This window comes from Pan troglodytes, chromosome 7 (assembly GCF_028858775.2).
Source record: "Pan troglodytes isolate AG18354 chromosome 7, NHGRI_mPanTro3-v2.0_pri, whole genome shotgun sequence".
Taxonomy (NCBI): Eukaryota; Metazoa; Chordata; class Mammalia; order Primates; family Hominidae; genus Pan; species Pan troglodytes.
In genome coordinates, this window is record NC_072405.2 from 89,701,727 (window position 1) to 89,727,399 (window position 25,673).

Below are 25,673 nucleotides of genomic sequence, written 5' to 3' on the forward strand. Positions count from 1 at the left end.
CATTGTGGAAGACAGTGTGGCAATTCCTCAAGGGTCTAGAACTAGAAATACCATTTGACCCAGCCATCCCACTGCTGGGCATATACTCAAAGGACTATAAATCATGCTGTTATAAAGACACATGCACACGTATGTTCATTGTGGCACTATTCACACTAGCAAAGACTTGGAACCAACCCAAATATCCATCAATGATAGACTGGATTAAGAAAATGTGGCACATATACACCACGGAATACTATGCAGCCATAAAAAAGGACGAGTTCATGTCCTTCATAGGGACATGGATGAAGCTGAAAACCATCACTCACAGCAAACTACCGCAAGGACAAAAAACCAAACACCACATGTTCTCACTCATAGGTGGGAATTGAACAATGAGAACACATGGACACAGGAAGGGGAACATCATACACAGGGGCCTGTCGTGGGGTCGGGGGAGGGGGGAGGGATAGCATTAGGAGATATACCTAATGCAAATGACGAGTTAATTGGTGCAGCACACCAACATGGCACATGTATACATATGTAACAAACCTGCACGTTGTGCACATGTACCCTAGAACTTAAAGTATAATAAAAAAAAACTGAGTATGTTTCATGTGATTATTAAATTTTTGAGAAATGTTTGGAAAAATAGTATCACTAGTAAAATGTACTAGAATATCAAAGTCCAGTCTTTTACTTATAACGTAAATCCCTTTTTCAAGTTAATGACTTTTCTTGTACTTCTTTCTACCATATATATAAATCCTTTGGTAGCCATTGTTTTACATATCAATAACAAAAGCAAAAATAACTCCAGTTCCATTAGTTAAACTCCTTGTCTAGCAGAAGGGAGTATTTACTGATAACAGTAAATACTGCCTTAAGGGAGGTATCAAAAACTTGCCAAGAGATGTGACATGGAAGGGATTAGGGAACTTTTTGCAGAGGAAGGGAGATTTGAGCTGGACATTGGTGCATATATAGGAATTGTTTGGTGAGAGATTTCTTTGTTCATTTTTCCCCAATCCTAATCTTAGTTCCCGCTAAGATTAAATGAGTGTTAAACCATAATCTACCATGGACCCAAAAAGGGACCTGTAGATTCTTATAGCAGTTTTGAACAACAGCAGCACAAAGAAAAGAAACCATCCTTCTGCAGGTTTCAATGTGTGTACATAAAGAAGAATAAAGCAAAATTTACTAGGAATACTTGGGAAAAACAAATAAAAAAATGCCAGGCAAGTGGTAATAAAAACTGATACTATTTTCTTTCTTAACATCCCCACTTAGGGGAAAGACAGACTGAAAATTAACAATAGAATTGATTTGGGGGTCCTTTTAAAGCTGGTGGTGTGTGCCTATAGGAGGCTAAGGCAGGAGGATCGCTTGAGCCCAGGAGTTGGAGGCTGCGCTGAGGTATGATTACACCATTACACTCCAACCTGGGCACCAGAGCAAGATCTTTTAAAGCTGGTGTTAGAAATTCAGGCCAGGCCTGGTGGCTCATGCCTGTAATCACAATGCTTTGGGAGGCCAAAGTGAAAGGATCACTTGAGGCCAGGAGTTTGTGACCAGCCTGAGCAATATAGAAAGACCCTGTCTTTACGAAAGATAAAAAAGTAGCCAGGCATCGTGGCATGCACCTGTGGTCCCAGCTACTTGGGGAGGCTAAGGCAGGAGGGTTCTTTGAGCCTAGGAGTTGGAGGCTGCACTGAGGTATGATTATACCATTGCACTCCAACCTGGGCAACAGAGCAAGATCCTGTCTCAAAAAAAAAAAATGGATCTTCTTAACTCAATAAGTGTTCTATATAACTATTTCTTTAATAATAATTGTCAGCATCTTAAATATATACTTCATTGCAAAAGGATTAAATACAGTTGTTCCTTGGTATCTGGGGGACTGGTTCCAGAACCCCCCTCAGATACCAAAATCCCCAGACACTTAAGTATATATACTTAAGTATATATATAGGCATAGTATTTGCATATAAACTATACACATCCTCCCATGTACTTTAAAACATGTCCAGATTACTTATAATACTTAATACATTGTAAATGCTATGTAAGTAGTTGATATACTGCATTGTTTAGAGAATAACAAGAAATAAAGTTTGTACACATTCAGTACAGAGGCAAACATTCTTTTTTTTTTTTCTTTGAATGCTTTGAATTAGAGGTTGGTTGAATCCATGGATGTGGAACCCAGAGATACAGAGGGCCAACTGTAAATGTTGTTTCTGTTTAGATAAAAATATTACAGCATTTTATAAAATTCAAATATGCCTGGGGTGCTATGTTACTACCAGAAATTGAAAGACCAGTATTTACAGCACAAAATTAAACATACCTCCTGCTTGGAAGAAGTAAGTGAGGGTTTGTTTGCCTGGAGTCCTATAGATAGGTGCCAACAGGATCTTGGCCAACTTTCAGAAGGTCTGTAAACTACCTGCAATTATGTCAAATTTTCTGTGCATGGGTCTTTCTTCAGACAGTCTAGAATATTCATTAGCTTCTCGAAGGAGTCTATTATCTCCCCATAGCTAAATCAGCCTCTGCAAAAAGGTCTCCCTAAAGCACACTTATCTTGCTTTAAAAGCCTACGTATTTTGGGGCTGGGTGTTGCGGCTCGTGCCTGTAATCCCAGCACTTTGGGAGGCCAATTACTTAAGGTCAGTAGTTCGAGACCAGCCTGGCCAACATGGTGAAACCCCATCTCTACTAAAAATGCAAAAATTAGCTGGGTGTGGGAGTGCACACCTGTAATCCCAGCTACTTGTGGGGGGCTGAGGTAGGAAGATTGCTTGAACCCAGGAGGCGGAGGTTGCAGTGCACGGAGATTGCACTACTGCACTCCAGCCTGGGCAAAAAGAGTGAGACTCCATCTAAAAAAAAAAAGCCTAAGTATTTTTTTAACCCCCTGCCTCTGAAAATAATTTAAAAATCTGATTATCCATCCAAATTAAGCAGTAAATATTTGTGTTTCTGCACTGGATCACTGGCATTAGATCAAAAAACCAAAATTTTGTCCATTAGTAAGAAGGCAGGGTTACTCATTCTTAACTTAGCATTGTAAAACAATTCAGTGTTTTCAGGCATCTAGCTTTTTTATAAAACTCAAAAGAAACAAAAATCAATAAATACCCTGAGCTAAGGACTTCTGAAATGTATAACTATTAATTAGTACACCTAACTTTTAAATTAATCTATACAATTTACCTAAAAGTCAAAGAGCAGAGCAGCCATGGATGTTTTTCTTATAGGTTGATTATTTTTTTGAGATAAACCACAGCAAGTTGATGGCAAAATTAAAGGATTGAGAATTCCTGCTATTCCATTCACAGGCAATAATCCAGTCTTTTATAAATGAGAGGTATTTTAGAATAGAAGAAAGCTATTCTTTCCAGAACAAAATAAATTTCTCTCAGGGATGAGATTTTGGAGACTTCATGGCATGTACAAAAGGCTTTTGATATATCCCCCTGCTAATTTAATTTACTGCCTTTGCTCTGTTAATAGCCAGAACCAGTTTGGAATACCTTCTCTATATTATTGAAAATCAATGAGCAGGAGTCTCACTAATACTTTGAGGCCACTAATGTATAAGAGGTCACTACTTCAAAGTGTGAAAGATGGTTGAAAACAAGTTGAGCTTAAATTAGGGAGTAAGTAGCAAAGGCCCTGAGATTCAAAAGCTGTTTTTTGTTTTACCTGAAACTATCCGATAAGCATTACCTTTGATGACCACAGAACCAACATTTGCTTGTGTTAACCTGACATGAGGGCCCATAAAATTGTATTTAACAGGCTCTACAGCAGCCTCTCTGCTCCCTTGAAAGAATAGCTTCATTCATACACATTCCAAATTATATCTGTTTTGCATAAATGAAGTAGACTTTGTAGAAAAGACTGGATTCATTATCATGTAAAATACAGCCATTAGCAGAAAATCTAGTAACTCTATTCCCAGACATAACAAGATTAGACTCAGGCTACTGGGCTGGAAGTCGGGGGATGAGAAGTGAAGTGTTCTTACAGCCTTCCTTCTTATAGCATTACTCACGGGGGTAAATTAAATAACAGTACCAAAAAAGGAAGCTACAACATGCTATTACTTAGGTCTACCATCAGAGCAGAACATTCTGGCCAATTGATCTTGAGGGTTAACACCAGCATAGGAAAGACTTAAATGTCTACACATTTCTCTCTCAAAACCTTTCTTAAGCTCTCTTGTGGCTGGAAAATTTGATAGGACTCACTTGCCACAAATGCTCATCATGTTGACATATAGTAGTTGTGTTATCATCATACTAATCAGATGCTGCAACCAGGGAGTAAAGGCTGGTTAATGACAGAAATTCAGAGAACACAGTACCACAGATTCCAAAACAAGGGCCTGATTCTAGGCAATGATGATGAAATGCTCTCAAGGTCAGGCACAGGGGTAGGTCCAAAGGAGAAAGCCTGCATACGGAACATCTAAAGAATGCCTACTCAATGCCAGGTACAGCTCCAGGCACTCAGGACACAGGGTGAACAAAACAGATGGGGTCTTAGCACCTTGTAGGTGAAGACTGACAAAAGACTAGCACCAAAGTATCAGATAGGGAACATTTAAAAGGTAAAAAAGGAAAGGTGAGAGTGTCTTATGGAGTTTCCTGAGCCATGGATGCTTGGGGAAGTCCTCTCTGAGAAGGTAGCCCTTAAGCGGAGATCTGAATGACAAGAAGGAGCCATCCTCTATGCTTTCAACCTATAAAAGCCATCTTTCATGGGAAAAGGATGATAGACAGCAAATGGGAGGGATGGGAGGGAGCAGTTTAGTCTCGTAATTCAGTGGTTTTCATCATTTTTGGTGTCTTTGAGGCATATTTTAAAATACTACATATTTATTATATTAAGGGATTATAAAACAAAGCAATTTAAAATGAGTCAACAATTACAATCCAGCCACTCTCGACACTTCAGCTAACAACACCTCAGTTATCTATAAAAGCACCCACACTCATCGCAATAGTCACCAGTAGACATCAATTCTGAGGTGCTATCTGTGGTCTATGCCACATTCTCATATACTCAGGAGGCAAACTTAACTCTGTTAAAGTAAATGGAAGTTCTTTTGTTAGCAGAAGTTTAAGAACACACTAAACTCCTTGCATTCACACTTGTTTTCTGCAAACATAACCTGTTTGGCCTAATACTTGTCTAACAACATCTTAATGGTATATATCCATTTTATAAACTATATATATTCAGCTATAAAAAATACATGTAAACATTCATATTGGCAGCATGCCTTTGGGCTATGGGGCATCAGATGGGTAATGGCAAAGGATCACATGAATGAAATTGCAAACCCATTTCCAATTTTCTAAGTTTTCCAGCTATCCCATTATCAGATATTTTTCATTTTTCACATAAATCTCAATCTTTTGGTTCTTCCCTTATAAGAAATATTAGAAAAAAATTTATTTATTTAATTTACTGCTGGCTGATTTGTCATAGTTAAAGCCACCATAGACAGGGTTAACTTTATCCTTTCAACAGAAATCTTTTTTTTTTTTTTTTTTTTTTTAAGAGATGGGGTTTCTTTGCCCAGGCTGGAGTACACAGTTCACTGCAGCCTCAAACTCCAGGACTCAGGTGATCCTCCCACCTCGGCCTCTTGAGTCGATGGGATTAAGGGCACAAGTCTTTTATCAGGAATCTTCAGAAGCACATTAGCACCATAATTAAATTTCACTATGGCTGGTCTAAAATCTATTCTAGAAAATATTACGAAATTATGAGAGTTTCCTGCTTGGCAAAGTGCTATGCCACATAGCATTTTATTTATTTTAAAAATCCACTAAATAAAGGGAGAAAGGGAAGATGATGAAAAAAGTGAAAGGAAGGAAATATGTGAGTGAAGGAATAGTGCAGAGCTGCCCCTTTTCTTAGTCATGAATAACTATGAGAAACTTGGAATCTAAATATCTAAAATGAAAGCCCTATTTGGAACTGAGTCATCTCTCCCGGTGGGCCTGGGCAGGGCCATTCCAGCCTGTGTGGGTCTCCTCTATTCGAGGCTCAGATAAGGCCATGAGAGCCAGGTACTTCCTTCTTAGGGCAATATTGGTACTAAGCAGTTGAGGGAGGGTTTTTATTTCTAAAGTGGCAGGCCCACAAAAGAAGTATCTTTTTTCATGACATGAAAAAGGAATATGGAAGGCAGCCACAGCTTCATTAAACCTTGCTCAAGAGACTGGTCTGGAGCTCTCTGCGACTGAACAGGAGAGGCCTCAGTGAGCACCTCTGGCCACCTGCAAGACACAAAGACCCAACAGGGCAATTCTTTCTCCACTGGTGAGGATGGAGCTTTCATAAGACGGAGTGGGAGTCTCTAAAAAAATTTTTTTTAAGTTTTTTTTTTAAGTACTAGAACCTGTGGTTGATCCTAGAAATCCAGCATTCAAAATCACCTTATGTTAGTAATTTGGATGTGACAGGTGTCTGGCTGTGAAAGTATCACTCCATTAATGACCAGGTGTTTCATGAAAAGGTCATATATGCAAAGCAACCCCCAAACACAGAAGGAGTCAAGAAACCAAAGAAGGAGGCAGACAAGTCCCTCTTGTCGTTACAGGGTGATTTTATTGGGGAACTTACAGACAGGAGCATGGTCTTGGGTAGCCACATGACAAGCAGATCTCCTCGTCATTAGACCCCCAGACCCAAGGATTATATACCCAGGGAAGGGGTACACATGCTCCAGAGGAAATGAGGAGGAATTTGATCTAAGGGCAGGATTTACAGTAAGTACCAGTATGTCAAGGTTGATCTGCTCTAAGGGCAGGATTTATGGTAGGTATATGCTCTTACACAACGAGCAAACGACAAACTGGAGATCTCAGAGCATTCCTGGAACTGTTAATAAGAAGTCAACATGGTAGATTATCTTACAAGATAGAATTACTTTAGCTTCCACACCGGGGTTGACTTGGGGAGCCAAGAGGACCTCTAAAGCAGTGGTCCCCAACCATTCTGGCACCAGGGACCGGTTTCATGGAAGACAATTTTTCCACAGGCAGGGGGAGTGGGGATGTTTTCGGGATGAAACTGTTCCACTAAGATCATCATAAGGAGTGCACAACCTAGATCCCTCACGTGTGCAGTTCACAATAGAGTCCGTGCTTCTGTGAGAATCTAATGCCACCACTGATCTGACAGGAGGCTGGCCCACCCCTCACCTCCTGCTGTGTGGCCTGGTTCCTGCAAAGGCTGAAAACCCTTGCTCTAAAGGAACCAAACACAGGGTCAAGGAGGATGACTTCCTAATCAGCTTCCTATAGGAGTGCATAATTAATTAATGCTAAAAGAGCAAAAACATACTATTAAAGAATATAAAGCAGATTATATTGGAAGAATGTAAAAAAAGACCTTGAAGGACTTAACTAAAGCTAACTAGAAAACCTAACACACAGACCTTAACATAAACGGTTAGATTCCAAACAGCTAACTCTCTCTTCTTCAAATAGGTCCTCTAGTGTGCTTTTCATGTCAGGCACCTCGGGTTTCTACTGAAGCAGAGACGGCAGCCTCGGTCCTTCAAAAGTAGTTCTTACGATCTTCTCAAGACATCCATTCATGAAGTGAATAGCAATCAATGCTCTTGGAGCTTAATGGGAAAAACTCGAAGACACTGACATGCCACCAGGTTATCTCCATGCCTGAGGCTGATGAGGCAAAGGAGAACAACTGTGACCAGCAGTGAACAGGTACTGTAGTGAATGGCATTTATATGCTTTCCCTTCTAATTCCTAGAACCCTCCTCTGAAGAGGCTCCCAATGTAGCTACCAGTGGAGAGGAAACAGCAGAGATCCAAAGAGACAGCACCTTCAAGGCTTCTCCCAAACCTCTGGCAAGGGATCTGGGCATCCTGGGAGCCACAGACCTGGCAGAGCACCAGCTGCTCTTGGGGGGCGGTGCTCAAGGCCCCAGCCTCTAACTGGAGCTGTGTCCTCCCTGGCCCCCTTGGTGTCCTCAATGGTACAATTTCTAAGAAAACTGTGTGGCTCCTGGTAGCTGAGCTAATCACCTGAAATCTTTTCACAGAGAAGTCACAGGCTTTTAAAACTGGAACAAACCTTATTCTTCATGAAGAAATAATCCTCACTTCTGCATTCTTTTTTTTCTCTTTTCACTTCCTTTTCTTCTTCTTTTTTTTTTTTAATATCAACTAGTTACTTTCAAATGGAAGAGTCCTGATGTATGGAAGTCTATGGAAATCAAGAAGTGAATATCTGCCAATTTCTCACAAACTCACTGTTGTTTAAATTAGGGGAAAAAAACAACAATATAAACAAAATGTCCCAAAGAGGTTCAGAAACTCGCCATAGGTCACAAAGCAGCCAAGAGTGGATAATGAAACTAGCTTTTACGTCACCTGACTCTCCAGCCAGTTCTACTGTGCTAAGATCAGACTGCTAATAAAAAACTGGATATTTAAAATTCCAAATGGTGCCATTCTACCCATTAGAAGCATTTTTCAACCATAGGGAAAAAAATCAGTTAATGTTGAGGGAAAAGTCAGGGCATATTTTCTTTAAGTTAAAAAAGTCTAACAATAATTTTTATATCATAAACACTTTTAAAACAGAATAGACTATGTATTTTATATATATGTATATATATGCATGTGTGTGTATGTGTGTATATATATGTTTATATATATCATATATATATCATATGTCATATATATATATCAACAAAAGGAGTACACTTTTAGGATTACACTTGACTTACATGGCCTAGCTACACAGAGAGCTGTTACATGTACTATAACACACCAACAAGTACATAGGGTTATTCCAAAGTGAATGAAGTATCCCAAAGTAAACATTCTCATGTTAACTGCCCCTTGGGCAGAAGTGCCCATCCTTTGGGCCAGGGAGCAAAATTACAAGGGACAGATCAACAGGGCCACTACATCCTTCCGGAGCAAACTGACATTTGGTGTCAACAAGAGATTGTGGCTGAAGCTTTGATTCTATCCAGCCTGCTGTTCCAATAACCCGTTGTGCATCAGACACAATCATGGCTTGGCTTCAGTCACAATGTATTTAGGTCCATTTGCAAAGTAGCATAGAAAACAGAGGAGTAAAACAACGATATGCTGAAATGTTCCTTTTACACTTGCAAGCATCGCAAATGCACTTTTTCAGGCTTATGAGGATACCCTCTAGCCTCAGAACATGGATTTTTGAGTGTTACAAAAGCTCTTCTTACTGTGCCTGCACCACAGATTTACACTGCTGTAACTCCTGTCAGACATCATCTTAGCTTTATGAATAAATAAAACTATGCCCTAGGGAAACATTGATTTAAGAGGAAAAATCAATACCCATCTAGCATGCAATAGACTTGAGCTTTAAGGCAGCTTATTCGCAAAGTACAATACAATATGAAGTGTAAAACCATACTTTTTGCTTCCTAATAAAGGATAAGTGAGAATATGTGAAATTGGCAGGCAAATACTTGCTTTCCATAGTCCTCAGAATATCAGGAGTCATCTTTTCCTCTTAAAAGTAGCTTAGTTGATATTTCAAAAGAGGAAAGAGAAAGGGAGAAAGAAAAAAGGGATAGGTGAAGCCATGGTGGCAAAATCTTGATACTCTGTGAATCTAGACTGTGAATATGTAAGGACTCAGTGATTCTCTCGTGTGTGTATAAAATTTTTCATCATAAGCAGTTTAAAAGTATGAGGCTGGGCATGGTGGTTCATGCCTGCAATCCCAGCATTTTGGGAAGCCAAAGTGGGAGGCTCGCTTGAGCCCAGGAGTTTGAGATCAGCCTGGGCAATATGGTGAGACCCCATCTCTACAAAAAATAAAAAAAATAGCCAGGCATGGTGGCATGTGCCTGTATTCCTAGCTACCTGGAAGGTTGAAGTAGGAGGATCTCTTGAGCTCAGGGGTTTGAGGCTACAGTGAGCTATGTCCAGCCTGGGCCACAAAGTGAGACCCTGTCTCTAAAAGCAAACAAAACCAAAAGGAATTTAAAAATTATCTATGTTTGCCTGGGAAAAATTCTCAGGGAAAAATATCAGCCAAGATGCTAACAATGGTTCTCTTTGGGTAATGGATTCACAAGAAAACTTTTTTCTTCCTTGAGAGTATTAAATTTTCCAACTATCGCGACTATGTATATGCTTTATAGTTCAGAAAACACATACACACAATAAACACAAGGAAGGATAGCAAAAAGAAAATGAAAGATTAATTAGACTGACTGCAAAGTATTTTGTTGACTACTGGCCTAGAGATAGCTAAGATTTATACTGTAACACTTATTTATATTCCAGGCCAACTCTTTCTTACTGCTCTTGGATGTTTTTCAGGGCATAAGCAGGCTGCTATTAAAATTGACTGATTTAAAAAATAAAGCTAACAGCTTATGCTGAAATTAACCTCGTCTTTGTGAGCCAAAGATCAAATGCGAGACAAAAGCTGGCTAGAGTCATCATTTCGTCAGCTCTGCAATCACCTTACAACTTAAGACCATTTTCACAGTGGAGACAGTTGTTAAAAGTTCTGACAAGCCCTGCGGTAACCTTTGATTACAAAGCCACTCCAGAAAGCCAAGGCTCTTGCTTAGAATTGGTTTGAATTAAAAATGAATCCCATTATTTTCCCCTAGCTCCTCAAAGACGCAGTTCATCGCTAATTGTGTTAACTCTGGCCTCTCAAGAAACACACTTATTTGTTAATTCAGCTTAGGAGTGCACATCTCCCTGGACGGTTGCTGATTCTGTGTTCTCTTTGCTTGTGTTTCTCTTTTTTGGGGGGCAATCCTAGCTCACTGAAACCTCTGCCTCCTGGGCTCAAGCAATTCTTGTGCCTCAGCCTCCCAAGTAGCTGGGATTACGGGTATGCAACACCATGTCCGGCTAATTTTTGTATTTTTAGTAAAGACGGGGTTTCACCATGTTGGCCAGGCTGGTCTCGAACTCCTGGCCTCAAGTGATCTGCTCGCCTCGGCCTCCTAGAGTGCTGGGATTACAGGCGTGAGCACTGCACCCAGCCTGCTTTGCTTATGTTTCTAATAACTGGAAAGAACAACTATGGAAGTTTGAAATATATTTCCAAGGCACAGGCACATTGGAAGCCTGAAAATGGGTTGGGACAATTTAAAATTTTGAATTTCAAATTAAAACATCATAAAGTCGCTACTATTACCACTAAAGTTGGTGCAGATACTGTCTGAATCTACTTCCACTGTGGAAATGACACACAATTACAAGTTTCAAAAGAATGTAGCCACCATGTTAGTTCTGATCTCAGCAGAAGAGGGAAAGGGGACATAAATTGGTTTTGGTGGCACTTCTTTAATGGGGCGAAAATAACAAGCAAAGCATTATTGTTGAGAAGAATGCTTATATCTAGTCAGAAAAAAAGCTCAGCTTGAGATAAATTACTTTTCATGAATTCTATCTTCTTTAGTGTCAGAGATATATTCATTTAAAGAAATTAGAGCATCCACTGTGTGTTACTATGTTCCAGGCATTTATTAGATGTTGTAGGTACTAAAATAAGATACAAACATTGACCTCAAGCTTAGCTTCTATAGGAGGGTCAGATGGAGTAAAACTCAAGAAGTCAGCCGTGTACAAAAAAGTACCACACAACGCTTTCCAGAAATTGGGAGGAATGTGATTCTACTACAGAAACATGTGATGCCTATTCTAAAGTATATAGATTCTTGAGTTAAATCTTAATTACCCCCAACTGGAAAATGCTCTACATTTCAGGCCATAATAATGTGTGTAAGGCGAGCAGCTCTAGTGGAAATGGAAATGCATTAGAGAAAATGTCTAATCCCTGAATCGAGATTCTTGTCAAATATTAGGAGATCAGAGGAAGGCGTTTTTAGAATGTGGATAATCAAAGGTCTTAATGCATTGATTCTTTAGCCTAAGTTAACTAACAAAAGGCAGGCTGATTTCCAGGATCTGCAGTTATATTTAGAAAGACTGTGGCCTCAGAGGGGAACCAAAATAACCCTGAAATAGCTCCCTGCTCTCCTAAGAGGAAAGCGTTACTCTTGCAAAAGAAGGAATTTCTCAGTAAGTTGAAGCAAAGATTTAATTAAAAGACAGTGGCCTATTTTACAAGATTCCTTTGGTGAAGTGATTGGGAAAACTTAGACCAGATGAATTCCTTTCCAGGCCATACAGGCATTGGATAATGATTTAAAATGAATATGAGTCGGGCAGGCCATAACACTTGAGGTTTGTAAAATAAATCTTTCAAATGGGTGGACATAGTGCTTCGAAGTCCAGGATTCATTATAAAAACTGATAACCATTGTAGTAAACGAATTTCTAAAATAAAAGACAGAATGTCTTTGTGTTAACCTGTTCATTTAGTCTGAATGATTTTTCCACATTTGGTCTGTTCGCAGAAGATGACCCAAGGTTATTAAGGAATTATTAACATAACTTTATCATCAGCACAAAATGAGATTATTAATACCATGAATAATGAAAACGAAAAACACAGCCTCATATATTTTTGGTGGTGGTGGCAGTGAGCACTGTGTATCCTATTAATCTCTCTATCAAGCCCATGAGACTATCCAATTATTATCCCTGTCTCAAAGATGAGGAAAGAGATTGAGATAGAGTAGGCATTTAGCCCAACTTCACAGAGGCTTTACAAAGCTCAGCCATGGATGGGCTTACCACCAATCAAAGGGAAACACCATGTTGTAGGAAGTATACCCATTGGCGTCTTGGTTTCTATCGCAGAAGACCTAAGTTGCTAAATTCAAACCAGACAAGCTCATTCCCTGGACGTTTTTCAGCTTAGAAGCTGTGTGTCTGCAGACTTAACCCAAACAGAGTCTCCAAATCAACAACTGATGCATGCAAAGTTAAACTAAAAGCCAGTTTGAATGAGTAATAATGTAGAATAAACCAGAAAAATAAATACTTTGAAATCACCTTTTCCCAGCAATGAAGTTGTGTCCAACTGCCGAAATAGGAGAAAAATCTCGTGTTTTCTGGAAAAGAAACACAAGAGAAAACAATTTCAAAATTCTGAACTGGATTAAAACTGCAACAATTAAGAGTAAAATGATCAACTTGTTATTTACTTATTTAACATTTGGCCATCAGTAAGCAACTGAAAAAGGATTATTTAATTAGCTTTTACTGCTTTAATACTATAATAAAAGAATGTTAAAAAGCAAAAGTTAAAACTTGCTCTTAAAATATCCAGACCTATACGTTATCCCTAATTTTATACACGTAGAAAAGTAAAAATGATGGCGTTAATTGCATGTAGTAATAAATTATGTCCATACTTCGTTTTAATCATTGCTGCCTTCTAACTCAATCCCACCAATGATAACAGTAACTAGGAGTTATCACCAGCACTGCACCTGCACACCTCAAACACAGACCCCTAGAGCCCATGTGCAATGTACATGGATTAAGCAAAAACAAAATTGGTTGCATGCCTCAAGAAGATGAAAGTCTTTTCAGCAAAAAAAAAAAAACAAAGGTGAAACTAAATTGTATAGAGACGTGATAATTGTTATATTTAGCTATATTATTTAATGTCTTCATCTTGAAATATGCTGTATTTTTGTTAACATGGCTTCTTATGCTTAAAAATAAAACTATCACTTATAAAGATCACTTCTCCAAGAATAAGTGTGATTTGAGTTTAAGGAATGTAATCTCAAATCGAAAATTCTGTTTTTGTAGAACTGTGCATCTAAGTAGACATCTGAAAATATGCTAAGTGGAAGTAAAAAGCATGGGTAGTTAAAGAATGAACCTAATAACGAGACTGAATTTTCTCAGGAGAAATATCCACTGGGGGAAACTGGTGCCTCCTCTCCCCTCTTTTCTTTTTTGGTAAAGTTTAAAAGAGAAAAGAAAGAGCTATTTCTTAGAAGAAATGAAAAGCAAAGTAACATTTGAAAGACCAAATAGTCAAGCTGACAATAAGCAAGGTGGTAATTCCTCCATGAGCTCCAGTGTCAGACTCCACAGTGGCCAGCAAGACATGAACACCCAGACTCTTAACCCACGTGGTCTAAGAGCCGCCTGAATATGAGTACCAAGAGAAAAGTGCAGTAGAAGGTGAGAGAAGGTTCCATGCCAAGAGAGGCAGTAGAATGGTAAAGAACCCACTTGCCAAGAGTCCACACACAACGAAGAAAGGCAATGGAAACTCTCTTCTCTTGGCCTTTTGCTGGGAAATCCCACATCCTGGGCTACTAAGCATTATGGCTCAACAACACTGTGGGTGCTGGGAAATTTCCCCACCAGCCTGAAAACCTATCATTTATAAAACCAGGAGGATGCATTTCAAGCTCTAAACAATTGCATTGGGAACAAGTATTTGGGAATAGTACCTGTTCAAAAGTGGAGAAGCAATTATTTTGAGAGGCTGCTAGTGGTGTCTAAAACACTGCCAAATCTGTTTAATAAACACTTACTGATAAATCTCTGTGCTATATACAAGGGGCACACAAAGGCAAAGATGACAAGGCCCAGTTCAGGAGCCCAAGTTACAAGTAAGTAGCACAATACAGAGAGACGCAAGGGATAAGAGGAGTATGAACAGGTTGTGAATACAGTACAGAAAAGAGCAGGATAGTTTGGCTCTGGAGGGCCCCATCCGTGCTTGTTCTCCACAGCCCTTGTGACAAAACCCAAGCCCCTGGCATTGTGACAATCTCCCCATCACAGTGCCCAGCCTGTCCAGTGTCATCTCATCATCCTCACTGCCCTCCTGAGTCCTCCGTGCTTCTGCCACCCTATCTGCTTTACAGGCTAACCAGTATAGAAGAGTGAACAGACCAGCGGTACAGGGACCCACTGAGATGTGTGCTCCTTCAGCTACGCTCACCAGCGTAGGTGAAGACGTGGCGTGGGGAGAGAGCTGGGTTATGCAGGGTTGGGGTTCTGCTAGTCAGTATATCTAATAAAGCACTTGTTTTTAAGCTGGAAACTGTAGTGTGCTTGTAAAGAGTTAGTGAATCCTGGCACCTGATAGGTGGGTCCCCCAACTTGTTCCAACCTCCTGTCCCATTGTGTCCTCAGCCAGTCACATCCTTCTCAATTCTCTCCTTCATTTACTTAGAGTCCAATGAGGAAATAACTATAAACACCAATGTAAAATACATGCTCTGAAACAGGGCTTTCAACCCTGGCCTTGCTGACATTTGGGGCTGGAGAATTCTTTGTTTTGAGGGGCTAGCATTTCCTGCCCTGAGTTGTAATAAACAAAAATGTCTCCAGACTTCAACAAATATCCCCTTAGGAGCAAAATCATCCCCATGTTGAAAATCACTGGTCTAAAATGAATGATGACTTATTAAAACACAATAATTTGAGCATAGTGGCTCACACCTATAATCCCAGCTACTTAGGAGGCTGAGGTGAGAGGATTGCTTGAGCCCAGGATTTTGAGGCTGTAGTGATCTATGTTGTGCCACTACACTCCAGCCTGGGCGACAGAGTGAGGGCATCTCTTAAACACAAACACATACTCACATACTCTCATATTTATATCTTAACTTTCATATCATGCAGAAAAACAGTAGTGCGGGTGGGGACCATTGGAAAGGGCATAGATGAGGGAGTGGGTGAATGCAAAAAGCACCTGTTGTATTCTCAGCCCTGCATGAGGTCAGTTATCACATCTAATACGCACAAAACACCCTGTGCTTTTCCCTCTGCATCACAGCTGCTCAAAACCTTGAGAGGCAATGATTTAGTGCATGCTGACAATGTTATTAAAAGCAGAACTCCTCAAAAAAAAATAAAAAGTATTGCTAGATATGCCTTTCCTTCACTTTCAGTAGACTGAATGCCAGACTCCTTGAGAATAACCAGCACAACATATTTTCATGGCAATCAACTTCATTCTGTGCCGTCTTAGGACATTTCCACTGCCAACTTGTCCTGTGGTTGTTTTCATCATGATTGGCCCACATGGAGTCCTAGGCATAGCCATGATGTATCTCTTTTCCTCAAACCACAGCGAATTAGGCATATTTAGGCTAAAGATTTGTAAAACAGAACTGGTTACAGCTCTGCTAGTGTCCCGAGTGAGGATGACAATGCTATGGAGTGCACAGCAGTGTTGGGTGGTTAAATCCTGACTCACACTACCAACCTCCCTGAGAGCATCAAATGAGACAAGCGACAGGATTCTCAGATGGAATTTGATGTTGGTCCTTTCCCCTCCTGACCCCCAAAGGGCCTGGTGGGCTCAACAATCTCTAGTAAATTCAGCATATTCAGGTCCAAAAGTATCCCCGAACAGGGATCTTCCTTAGCCTTGTCTATGCAAAAAGACCGGGAGTGGCTTTTTAAATACATGTGTGGATATGCAGTTCTTCCTAGTTGGCTTTTTCTGATTCTGTCCAAACACAATCACATCTCCCATGCTAGTATCTATCCAAATACTTTCTTTAAGGAGAATGTCCATATGTCAGCCACTATTCTAGGTGGGGGTTTCGATATTGACCAAGATGAAATTCCCTGTCCTATGTATCTTTCTAGTGGAGGTAGGGAACAAATCCACCATCTAGCAGCATAGCTGTGACAATCACTGAAGAAAACCACAGAGGCACTGTGGAGGTAGGGACGGCCTGGGGAGTGGGCGCTGCTTTGAGTTGGGGAGTCAGGAAAGGCAGCACTGAGAAAATGTTGGTTGAGCACAGACCTGAAGGTGAGGGGGAGGCAGGTCAGAGGGGGCTGGTTCCACTGGCCCCTCCATGTGCCCACCTTGGGCACCCCTCAGAGAGCTACAGCATGCCTGGTGCTTCCACACCCACTGAGTGGAGCACCGGCCAGGTGTGGGCACACGTGCAGACATGTGGGCAGATCCAGGAAAGGCAGCAAGATTATTAGCTGAGAATGAGGATGGAGAGGGAGGTATTTGAGGTTTGAGGACAGGACACAAGAAGATGATCCAGAAAAGCGGAACAATGAACAGAATAGCGGCACAGGGACCCACTGAGATGAAAGTGGGACCTGTGAGCACAGTGATGTGTGTTCCTTCAGCCGCACTCACCAGTGTAGGTGAAGATGTGGCGTGGGGAGAGAGCTGTGTTACGCAGGGTTGGGGTTTTGCCAGTGAGGATCATGAGGGAAGAGGGAACAGCAAAGAACCTGAGGGTGGATGCAAAAGAATAATTATAACACAAGATCATGGAATCTAAGCTAGATAACTAGGAAAGGAGAACTGGAGGGGGTGACAGACAAGGAAAATTAGCAGGATCACTGGATGGTGAGTACTGGTGGGCCACAAATGGTTGGAGTTAAGGTACAGGGGATAGAAGACAGAAGGTGGTGATCAGAGGATGGAATGGTTGAGGAGAGAGTGGATTAGACACTTGCTACTTAAAGTATGGTCCCAGACCAGCAGTTTCTGCAGTATCTGGGGACTTGCTAAAAATGGCAGAATCTCAGACCCTACCTCAGATCTACTGAATCAGACTCTGCATTCTAATAAGACCCCCAGGTGATTCACACTAAATTCGGGGAAAAACAGCCTTAAACCACTGTCACATCTGCACCATGCTGGCTCAATTTGCAGGCAACCAGAAGCCACAGACACCCTATAAAAAAGGGCGAGTGAATAGCATTCTGAGGTTAGGAAATTCCCTGGGGCTCTGTTTCCCCCTTCAAACAGCTCCACTTTAAGTCGCTCATTTTGGTTTCTTGGGTTTCTATCCAGCTGCCTCATGCTCTTGTTCTGCCAGGCCTTGCAGTCTTATGATATGGTTAGCAGGCTTAAAATTCAATTTCCCAAAGAACGCTGCCCCTCCAAATGCTGGTTAGCCTTCCCTCACTGTCTGTAGGCAAAGAGCATCTCCTTACTTCCTGCAACCAGGTACCTATCTCCACTCTTGTTTGCCAGAGAGAAGGCAACCAGATACTTAGTGTCCTCAATTCAGCCTGTGTAATTCCATGTGTCCATATAGATCTATTCCAAGACCCTAATGCAAAATGTATAGTATTGCCATTTGTGGCTTTTTAGAAGTTTAGTTTCCTGCTATATAATAGTCAGGGTTTTGTATCTTCTAGTATGAGTAGACTGACTTGCCTCTTTATAATTTTATAAAAAGGAGAAAACAGTTGTATACAACATTAGCATGAAAGATGAGGTTGAGTCTAGTTAATGGAGGCTTTGCCTCCTTAAAAGCTTTATTCATAATAAAATGAGTGTGACATTTTCATGAATCCAGACACAACCTCCTGTACAAACACTTGCATGTGAAATAATTAAGAATCTCCAACTTCTTTAAAGACAAGTGATTTCAGATGCTGCCGCATATGAGTTTTACTATGATTACTAATAATCAAGTACTATTTGCAGACACCATGCTATACATTCCATATATCCTCATCTTACCTAATGCTCACAAGGATTCATACTATTGTTACGCTGGTCCTACAGATGGGGAAACTGAGGGCTAGAAATGTGAAGTGACACAGCCAGTGAGTGGTGGAGCCAAGTTTCAAACCCAAGTGCACCTGATTCCACAGCGGCTCCTCCTGCACACACACAGGGTAACACACAGCTGAAGCCCAAGAGCATGGCACACACAGCTCCCTCCACATTCCCACATCTCTGAGCATACACATAGTCACTACTAAATATTGTATGTGCCTACTTGAGTTGAGAAGGTGTAAACAAGGGTCTCTAATCTCACTATTGGTAAATATCTGATACAGAGACCCTTGCTTAGATGTGACCATTTTCTAGATCGGTGATAATTCTTGTAGCTCTTGCTAAGTTACAATAATCAATGAAATGAGCCATCCTGACATCACTCTGCTAACCTGTGATACAGTTATAACAAACTGGCTTATCACTACAGGTACCTGAACACAATCTCTGTTGGTTGGTGACCTGGCCTCCGGGAACAGAACCTGTTCTGCTTTCAAGAGAAAATGCCAGCAATGACTTCTTATCTGATCCTTTCCCACACCAAGGCAGATCAAGTCCTTAGGTCAGTTCAGCAAATGCAAATGTGTACAGAAGAAACAGAATCAAATCCAAAGCTTCCCATGTGAATTATCACAAGGCTTTGGACATACCAGTTTCCTTCTCGGTATCACCTAACAGCCCATGATTCAGAGATAACAATGTCTAGCTCTGCCTCCTTTGCTTCCCAAGGATGATGTGAGGGTGACTAGATGGGCCTGTGGTCCTTGGGTAGGAGGAGCTGAGGTTAATTTAATAAGCCTATGTACACACACAGTGCTGAGAAGCACAAAGTCAAGCCAAGGCACCTGCATATGGTAATTAGGGTTAGGCATTCAGGGCTGATAAAATATTTCTTTTTAAGTCAGTGAGGCCAAAACAAAGCAAACAACAACATTAAAAGTAGCCTCAGAAACTGACCTTCCCATTTCCAACCCCTATCTGCAAAACAGAAAGAGAAATCTCTTGCTTTCATGTAAAAATTATAGGGCAACTTCTTTGGTTTCTCAGATTTTGAAAGGAAGACAAGCTGTAAGAAAATAAATATCCTAGGGCCCATGCTAAGTACATACTTTTTAAAAAATTTTAATGTGTTCTATATCTGGATGAACATTTATTACTCAATATTTATTACTGCCTCAATATTTATTACTGTCTCTATACACATTTCTCTGTCTTAGGTTGTCAAGTCTGATAAGGCAAAGACCAAATATACTTTTGTAAAGTATGGGAAGCTGTTATGCATAATTAGGCACTTAAAGAGTTTTTGATGAAGATGATTATGAAGAATGAGAATGGTTAATACCATGGTAGGCATGTTTCATGAAACCTTCCTGTCTTTTCTAAAATGTCAGCTGACTGCACGTTCATAGAATCGTAGAGTTAATGGAAGCTTGAGCTTAGAAATCGTGCAGAGCTTGCTAAACAGTGTGTGATCTGCAGACCAGCAGCATTGGCACCCCCCAGGAGCTCGTTAGAAAGGCAAACCCTGGGCCTCACTCCAGATCTACTGAGTCAGAATCTGCACATTTAACAGGATGTACATTAAAGTCTAAGAGGCACCAACTAGAGAACCATCAAGTTCAACTGCTTCATTTTACAGCTGAGAAAGTTTGGGACCCAGACAGACTAAGTGATTTGTAAGCCCTTCCATACCCTGACCTGGGATTTGTTGCTCTCTATTCCAACCTTCTACAGCCTCTTCTACTTCAGGAGTACTCCTCCTTGCATTTCTCTTCTGTGGGCCTACAGGAACAAAACTGTAAATAAATAACAACCCACAGATTGCAGGGAACACTGCAATAATGGTAATATTTGTTTGCCTCAGTCTTTATTCTTTTCCTCACTCACATTTGAATACCAATTGTCACCCTCCTAACATATGGTGACTTTTATGGAAAAAACATTAATTTCTTCAGGTGTAAAGAGAATGGCTGTACTTTTGTCCACAACTAAGTCTTTTTTTTTGCATTTAGAAATCTGAAAGGAATTTGTTAGATATAAAAGAAAAATGCTGTCTTGAAGAAGATATGCCTTAAAAACAGCAGAGATTAATCAAATCAATAACGCAAGATGTGGAGTAAAGGTTTGAAAATAATATGTAAATTTTGCTGAAAGCAAAACGTTTAGATTGGTTAGAGACAAGGACAGACTGACCTGTGTTCCATCATTTCCTAAATAAACCCTGGGAGAGACCACCCTATCAAAGAGAGCCAGAAGGGAACAGGCTTACTTAAAAGCACTCTCCTCTCCCTCAAGGCATGGCCTTCATAAGAGAACATCATCCCATCATTTGGGATCAAACCCATGTAAATGAAATAGATCAATAAAAATCCATAAACCCAAAAATATTATTTCCGACATGGCCATTGTTATAAATGTACTCAGCAAATGTTTTGAGGTACAGAAGTAGGAAAATACACAGAAGGTGTCTGCTAGTTTATCTCCTTCAGTGCCAGAGTTTCCGGGTTTGAAGTACTTAGTTGTATGTGACTTCATATACTTGTTTATTGAGGTAAGTGGGCTTAAACTTTTAATCTGTTTAGTAAAATCAACTGCAAAAGTATTAAAACCTATTACTAAAGACATTTTGTAGACAAATATCTAAAAAGAATTGAGGTCAATCAATTTCATTGTAATTTGAAGGTTTTTCTTCTCTATCCCTTAGTTAAGTAGGGATAAGAACTAAGGCCTTCTTCACCAGGGCAAAATACCTTCCTAACATATTATAAGTCATGAACAGATGTACTTGGAAAATGAGAAGATTTGAGTTTAGCACACAGACTGAATCTGAAAAATCATCTAAGGTTGGAAACAAGTTCTCCAAAGAGACACATCTATGTTTCTTTGGAAAAGAGACACGTTTTCTTTGGAGAAAACACACACTGACAAGGGTCTCAAATGCAGGCAATCCTTCATCCTTGCTTATTATTCCTTTATCCTTCCTTATTTTCCCTAAATTTCTTCTTAGGCTCCTGACTCCATACCCTAAGGGACAGGCTATTTAGATGACATTGTAGGTACAGAATAAAAAGAGCAATTGACAAAAAAAAAAAAAATTGTCCAGTGCAGAGATGCTGCTACTTACTGGCTGTTTACACGATGAGGTAAATACTATTATTATTCCCATTTTACACATGAGGAAACTGAAGCATTCAGAGATAACTTATTTGCTCAAGTTTACACAATAGTATGACAGAGTGAGGCAGAAACTAAAAACGCACAGTCTGGTTCCAGAGTACAGGCGCTTTATTCAATATTTATTTCATTTTTCACCCCTTCACCCACTTCCTTATCTTCCATCTTGCCTGCAAATGCTAGAGTTCCACCTACAGTGGAATTATAAGCTAAGAAGTCACTGATCTCCTGGTCTGGTGATATCCTTGCCAGGACTCAACCTTCGCAGGCCTCCCCTTCCAGTAACAATAACATCGATTAGCAACCAGAGGTCAGACAGAAAGAGTCTACAGATTCCATCCCAAGCAGCCTTTCCACTCCTTGATTTCCCCCTCTTACTTCCTATCAGCTCAAACACTAATTTCTGCATTGGTATAGGAGCCAAACAAGTAGCCACTTCTTCAGGAATCACATGCCCAGCCTGGAAGGTCATCCCAACACCACTCACGCAAACAAGGCAGCCTCCAATCATCTACTCCTCGATCGGAAAAAAACAAAAACAAAAACACTTCTGACTGTAATATAATTTGCAGGACTATTATCCTCAGAAAATATTGAATTACTTAGGAGTTCAGCATCAAACATAATCATTTCACTTCTGGATGTCTACTCTGTAACGAGAATGTGCTAGGCATTACAAAGGCGATCAACAGGAATAACTTATTAACCCTTCCCTCATGGCAAATTCCCCTTCCGTGAAATTCTTTACTTCCATTTCCTACTTGGTCAACTATTTCAGACTGAGCATATGAGACTCAGGAGAGACACTCAGAGTTGGGCCCCTTAAGAGAAAGACCAACAGGGGTGGAGGGGCCTTGAATTGTAGAACTGAAAATACTTCAGTAGAAAGCCAGACACAGAAGAAATACTTATTATTATTATTATTATGTGTATCACATGCCATGAAGCAAAATCAATTTATTTCATTTATTTATTTTTTTTGAGACAGGGTCTCGCTCTGTTGCTCAGGCACAATCATGGCTCACTATAGCCCCAACCTCCCAGATTCAAGTGATTCTCCCACCTCAGCCTCCTGAGTAGCTGGGACTACAGGCACATACCACCATGCCCAGATAATTTTTAAAATTTTTTGTAGAGGTTGAGTTTTGCCATCTTGCCCAGGCTGGTCTCAAACTCCTGGGCTCAAGTGATCCTCCCATCAAGGCCTCCCAAAGTGCTGGGATTACAGGCATGAGCCACTGCACCTGGCACAAAATCAATTTATAAGCACCTCATTGAATCTCCACAAAACTACTAGAAAGTCTTTAGAAAGGAATGTTAAAGCAATTGCAATGATGAACAGAGTGACTGCGCAATACTCATAATTTTCTAATTTAAGAAATATTGAAGGAGATATATTCTATTTCATGTATGCTTATTTCGTTTTAGTGGCTAGCCTTCGTAGATGGACTAGTGAATTTCAGCACCTTCAATTCTATGGGGGTCTTAAGTTTAACAACTGCAAATCCACTAATAATGGAGATTTTCAGAAATAGAACTTTAAGTAGTTTATAATCAGGAAGAATACAACCACCCAAATTATTAAGATAAAAGGTAAAACATAAAAGCCATGATATGGTAGCTAGGTGGGTAGAGGCATTTCCTCTACTGTAAGAAAAACAACAGTGTTGCACAATAAAAACCAGCTGATGGTTGGTTGTGGTCTCTGGGTAAGTAGTGGTAAGGACTGAGGCAAACAACCTCATCTAAAGAGGCAGTAAGAGGCAGTCTCTAAACATCCTATATCTAACTCCTTTGAGAGAATTTGAGAATGTACACCCAGTGTTGGCAGATTTTCTTATTTTTCCTGAGAAGCTAGAAGCCTGGATTTTTATATATCTCACAATGTTTAAATATATACTGTTAATGTAAATTTAAAAAGAATAATCTACTGCCCAGCACTAAGTGAGCAAACAAAATATGCTTGAGGATCAGGTCTGAGGGCCATTTGGAATATGGCTTCTCCCAGGTGGGAGTAGGATGGGATTTTGATAGGAAAAGTCTTGAATTTCAGTCCCACAGCTATGACTCTGTGACCTAGGAAAAGTGCTTAAAACTTCTGAGGTGAGTGTCCTGCTGCGGAAAGATACTTGGATACTAATAGCCTATGCAGATAGGCCAAAGAGTATAGTCAGTAAGAAAGGATGCAGGCTTTGGGACCAGACTGTCCAGTCCAAATGTGGCCTCACTACTCATCAGGGCAAATCATTCCACCTCCCCGCGTCTCAGTGTGTTCTTCTTTACAATAATGCTGACCTCACAGGGTGTTTAGGAGTTAACAAATATTATCTATTTTTTTAACATATATGATTGATAAAACAGAATCCCTTGCCTTCCTTCCCAATCTCCAAGCAAATAAAAAAAAAATAGACTTTAGAAGAGGCAACTTCGTACTAACATCTTTCTGAACTTGGACATGCAAAGTTCTTTATATATGATATAGCATTGTGTTTTCAAATTGATGTAGCTACAAGAAATTTTTAAAAGTTATTTTATTTTTTAAATTAAATTTTAAAATTTTAGATAGTTATAGATTCACAAGCAGTTACTTATAATAAAGAGGGATCTCATGTACCCACTGCTCAGTTTCTCTCACTGGTAACTTCTTGCAACACTATAGTACAACATTACAACTAAGGTATACACACTGATAGAAGGGATATAGAACATTTCCATCACCAAGTATTACTCATGTTGCCCTTCTGTAGCCCCACCCACTTCCCTCCTGTCCCTACCACATCCTTAACTTCTAGCAATCATGAATCTCATCTCTATTTGTACGATTTTATCATTTAAAGAATGTTATATAAATGGAGTCATGTTACATGTAGCCACTTGGGATTGGGCTTATTCACACAGCATGGCTCTCTGGAGATTCACACTAGCTGCTGCATATATCAATAGCTCCTTTGTTTTATTGTGGAGTAGTATTCCACGATATGGATGTATCGGTTTGTTCAGCCACTCATCCATTAAAGGACATTTGGGTTATTTCCAGTTTTGACTATTACAAATAAGGTTGCTATAAGCATTAATATACAGGTTTTTGTGAGAATGTGACTTTATTTCTCTGGGATTAAATGCTGAGGAGTGAAATTGCTGTATCTCAAAATCCTTGGCTGGGTGTGGTGGCCCACACCTGTAATCCCAGCACTTTGGGAGGCCGAGGCAGGCAGATCACCTGAGGTCAGGAGTTCAAGACCAGCCTGGCTAACACAGCGAAACCCCATCTCTACTAAAAATACAAAAATCAGCCAGGCATGGTGGCACATGCCTGTAGTCCCAGCTACTCGGGAGGCTGAGGCATGAGAATTACTTGAACCTAGCAGGCAGAGGTTGCAGTGAGCCGAGACTGTGCCACTGTGCTCCAGCCTGGGCAACAGAGTGAGGCTCTGTCTCAAAAAAAAAAAAAAGAAAAAAAAGAAAAAAAAAATCCTGAAATTAATTACCTCTGCAAAATCCCTTTTACTACATTAAAAAAGAAAAAAGGAACCTGATTCCCTAGTTCTGGGAATCAAGACATGAACATCATTGACGGGGGAGCCATTATTTGGCCTACTACACTCAACTCCTTGTATCTGTAGGTTTCAGTCTTCTGTTAAATGTGGCAAGTCTTCAGCTATGATTGCTCAAGTACTTTTCCAGCCCCTCCCTCTTCCTATGCTTCTTATGGGTCTCTAATGACACAAATGGTAAATGTCAAGTGTAGTTCCACAGGTCCTTGAGGCTCTATATTCTATTTTCTCTCTAGTGTTGAGACAAAATAATTTTGATGGTTCTCTCTTTACTGATTCTTTCCCCTGTCCCCTGCATTCTGTTGTCCAGCCCATCCACTGAGATTTTTATTTGGGTTACTGTATTTTTCTGTTCTAAGATGCCCCCTAGGTTCTTCATTATATTTCTTATTTATTTCCTGAGGTTTCTATTTTTTCATTTGCATCCAGCATGTTCAGAATTCCTCAGTGATGCATTTTTATGATGGCTGTTTTAAAATCCTTAGCAGACAA

At 40.2% G+C, this 25,673-nt stretch overlaps 1 protein-coding gene across 2 annotated transcripts in view; it reads right to left on the reverse strand.

Annotated features, from left to right (window-relative positions):
* PAG1 (phosphoprotein membrane anchor with glycosphingolipid microdomains 1) overlaps positions 1 to 25,673 on the reverse strand; it is a 139,693-nt gene that overhangs the window by 85,515 nt on the left and 28,505 nt on the right. Inside the window, exon 2 of one of the 2 annotated variants that reach the window (XM_009455547.5) lies at positions 12,975 to 13,033. The exons of the other annotated variant lie outside the window; for it this stretch is intronic. The gene's annotated coding sequence lies outside the window, so the exon portion shown is untranslated. The remainder of the gene's footprint in view (positions 1 to 12,974; positions 13,034 to 25,673) is intronic. 2 annotated transcript variants of the gene reach the window in all.